Below are 4,184 nucleotides of genomic sequence, written 5' to 3' on the forward strand. Positions count from 1 at the left end.
CACAGAGTTGTTAGCCTCTTAAAAAAATAGACTTGTTGCTTTGTCAGCAGGCTGGATGCTACTAACTGATATCAGTGGGAGTCCTGCTTTTGATACCATCAAGGAAGAGAAAACTACAGAATGTTAATGTCATGGTCCTTTGAAGTTTTCAGCTTGCTTTACATCTAATGCTCCAACGGAGACGTATGTCGCTAGTATAATAGGGAATGAAATAATGCCCATCTCAGGTAACTCAGTGCCCCGGTTTGGTGTGCAGCGGGGCCACGTTCTGCTCAGGACAGGCCTGGGCCCACACTCGTTGCCGTGGCAACCGGGGTCAGCTGACCCGGTGTTACCCATGGAGGGGTCACACCTGTGGGGAGGGGGGACAGGTCAGGTGACCCAAACTGACCAATCGGGTGCTCCATCCCCTCCGCCATGATCTGTATAAAGGCTGAGGGAGGGAGGGGGTCAGGCTGGTTCTCTAGTGGCTCTTCTTCAAGGGGTTGCTTCTTTGGTGGCTCCTGTTTTTCAGTGACTGATGTCTGAGGAGGACCCCGTCAGCTCGTCTGCCCTTTGATCCAGGTCAGTGTGTTCCAGTTCCCATCTGTCACTGAGTCCAGTCTGGAACTTTCCTAGTGCCTGCTGGTGACATCTTCCTAGGTGCTTGATCTGGTTTTGAATGTGTTTATATACATTGTATATATATACTGTTTCAGTATTTATTTTATCATTAATATTTAATTGAAGTAGCTTAGTTTTTTCTAAACCCATAAATCTCTTTATCTTTCTTCTTCCTTTCCTTGGTGCAGGAGGTGGAGGAGAGCATCTGTCAACATCAGCCAACCTGGCCAAAACCATGGCACTCAGATAAGGGCTACTGGTTTAGATGTACAGGATGGATGTCAGCCTGGCTCTGGTTTCCCATCTCTGGAACCAGCCTCCTGGTAGTATTCTCAGGTCCACCATGCTCTTAGTGGGATGCACTCCCGAGTAAAAGCCAGCCTGCTTACAATGGCACTGTCTACATCTGCCAGAGGGAAATACTGAGGAATATATTATGGCTTCAGTTTTGTTTTTTGGGAGATGGAGTGCTTATCCCATGACTGGAGGGACATACCTTATGCAATTTGTAACATATAGATAGGAATGTTTTCCTGATCAGATCAAAGCACAACCAGGAGGAGGAAGGGAGAAATAGAGACCTTCCTTCAGCTGCCCAGGGTTAATCACAGGAATACAGGAGATTTAAGTTCAAATCCATCCTCCTTATTTGAAGCAGAGAATTGAACTTGACACCTCCCCTCATCCCAAATTGGAGCGCATTAACCATGAGACCAGAGAGTCAATCCCTCAGTTTTCCTCTACCTTCATCTCAAACACAATTAAAGTTGACATTATTTAAACACAGAAGTAACTTCAAGGGAATAAGGGAGAGATTGGGTGCATCTCAGATGTCATAGCGACTGCAGCATTTTTCTGGAGGAGCAGTAAGAAGGGCAGCAAACCTGAACTCAGATGAAGCAGAGAAATAGAAGATGCAGAATACTGAGACAGATAATGTCACAAAGCGTGGGTCTAACTCAAAGTCTACTGAAATTATGAGCTGTATTTCAACTGACATTACAGAGCTTGAATCAGCACATGGATATCCAATTTGGACATTTTCTTTAATCATCTCTTCACATTTTTAACTGACAAAAAGGGAAGTGACTGTCACAGAATTAGAGATAACAGAGGGATTGGTACAGCGACTATTGATCAAAAAGCAAAATAAATATTCCAGCTGAATACATAACAAGTAAAGCATGACCTTCAGTAAAAGAGTTTTGAACCCCTATTTAAATTTTTGGATATGTAATGCTTTTTCAAAAATAGTTTAAGATGTGGTCATGTGGAGACCTACCTCTTTTGAGAAGGTGTAACTTAGTATTCCAAAAATTGCAGTCTTACATGACAATTAATTCCACGAGGATATTTAATTCTATGAGGCTAACATTCCAAAGAAATCAGAAAATCATTGAACTTAATTTCTTATGGTCAGAGGTCAACAGATTTATAGAAAGAGTGCAGCCATATTTCAAGAGGGGAAAATTCCAAAATGCAAATCCGAATAGACGGGACAAGGAATTTTATTTTCCCTTTGCTGATATAGTTTTGTTTTTTAAACCTGGCTGTACTCCACCATCCTTCACCTCCTGTCTGGGTGTCTTATCATGAGAAATCCCATACAGCTGGTCTCAAGTGATGCATCCTTTACTATCCCTACTTTGATTCCTTTGGCATCATTAGGAGTGGCAGGTTCCTACCAACACTGAGTAAGGAACTCTCTTATAAAAACATAGGAAATGCTTAACAGGTTCTGTATACTATTCAGATTTGCAATTGGTTTAAGCTGGCTTTATGCCCCGTCATTCAGAGCCTGTAACTACCTGTAAGAAGTGTAGGAATTAGTGGGTCCTGTTGCAGTCCAAAGTAAGCAATTTTAATTCCAGAAGCTTCTGTTATCTTTTTGGTTATCCCTGGGATATTGATTAATGGAATCCTGCTACAAAATGACCAATGCAGTTACATGGTTTTCAGGGGCACATAGGCTTTTTATCTGTCTTAATAAAGTTATGGAAATGCACAAGCAAAGGAATAAAGGTGAGAAGCTTTCTTATTTACCCCAACTTCAGCAACTGTACAGTATTTGTACAGTGATCATTGAAGAGAAAATCTTTAAAGAGCTCTGAACTGGCACAGTCATCTGAAATCCTTGATATATATGCTATAGTAGCAGTATATTATGAGCAAGTATTGGCTTTAGATATTACCAGTTTAGATACTCAGTGATCACTGGGAAGTGAATAACCATGTGTTAATAGTATTTTGTCTTCACTATGGTCATGTGGTTTTCTTGTATTATCTCACGTGAAGGGCACAAGCCAGGAATATTTTGAGCAACACTAGGACTACAGATTTATCCATCCTCATGTAAATCCACAAGAGGCTCTACAATGTCAAGGTCTTTTTTTCTATTTATCTTCCTGGCTTCCAAAAGGGAACATATGATCTTAAATTCAGCATCTTGCTGTTACAGCATGGTGAGAATTGCAAGTCCTCAGACAGTATTTGCAAGAGCTGGTGCGCTTGAAGAGGAGCTGTCAGCACTGCAGAGGGCCAGACTCACACCTTGCTCCTGCCTCACGAAAGCCTTTCTCATGCACACACTTCTTTGTGTTGCACTAATTTACGCTATTTCATTTAAAGAGTACAAATGCAAACAGCGGTGCCTGCCAGCTAAAATGTCTACACGTGTATTCTAAGTGAGACTTTTTATCTTTGTGATCTCAAATAGAGCAAGTTTACCAAATCTGGTGCTGTTCCTCAGATAGTTAGGAGTTCAGGACCAAGTTTTCTTAAAAAAAAATATTTGCAAAAACATTGAAGCATGTTCAGTTATTTGCCAAGTGACTGGTCAGTCACCTCTCTTTTATTTCATATCACTCAGTCACAACTCTCATCCATGAACATGGGCTGTGGCAGCTGAGGCAGCAAGGACCTAAATTGATGGCATCATGTTGCTTTGGCTTTTCTTGCCAGGTCTTGCTTTCTTTTTTAATCTCTGCTGTCACCGTGCTCTCAGTGCCACCTGCTACAAGGATCCCCACCGAACCATTTCCCAGATATATTGTACGTGTTTCTCTAACAACAGAGAAACCCTCTCTGTGAAGTCTCAGTTATTGCTTTCATACTCCAAGCAGTCCCTAAATCCAATTTATGATGATACTATTTTGATTCTCAGCATCTTGATTTGGTGTATTGTATAACTAAACTGTTTGGATGAAGACTCCCAGTATGCACAGCATTATTGGTGTTGGAAGAGCCTTCATATTTCACTGTGTACTTTACAAATATACTGTGACAGTTTCCCCTTAAGATTTTTAAAATTTAAGAGTGGGGGAAAAAAAACTAAAAGGTCAGGAGAAAACTAAGTTTCCACATAGAGATCGGTTGTGTAGAGCTTTTAAATGCATCTTCTAGGAATTGCTGCTCATCTTTTTCTATAAAAACCCTAAACTGACAGTAGATTGTCAGGTTTTCTTTCATTGGGCTCATACAAGAATATCCAAAAGTACTCAGGGGTTGGGGTTTTTTTGCATTTTTTTTTGGTGAGCATTCTCTTCTCAATAACACCTTTCTTTAAATGAAGGCAAAGTTTG

General features: G+C 40.9%; 1 long non-coding RNA gene across 1 annotated transcript; it reads left to right on the plus strand.

Moving 5' to 3' along the window:
- Positions 1–470: 470 nt before the first annotated feature.
- LOC141749410 (uncharacterized) lies at positions 471–2,349 on the plus strand. Its single transcript, XR_012589347.1, has 2 exons — positions 471–564; positions 792–2,349. It is a non-coding gene; the product is annotated as an uncharacterized LOC141749410 (long non-coding RNA).
- Positions 2,350–4,184: the final 1,835 nt, after the last annotated feature.

This window comes from Larus michahellis, chromosome 10 (assembly GCF_964199755.1).
Source record: "Larus michahellis chromosome 10, bLarMic1.1, whole genome shotgun sequence".
NCBI classification, from domain to species: domain Eukaryota; kingdom Metazoa; phylum Chordata; class Aves; order Charadriiformes; family Laridae; genus Larus; species Larus michahellis.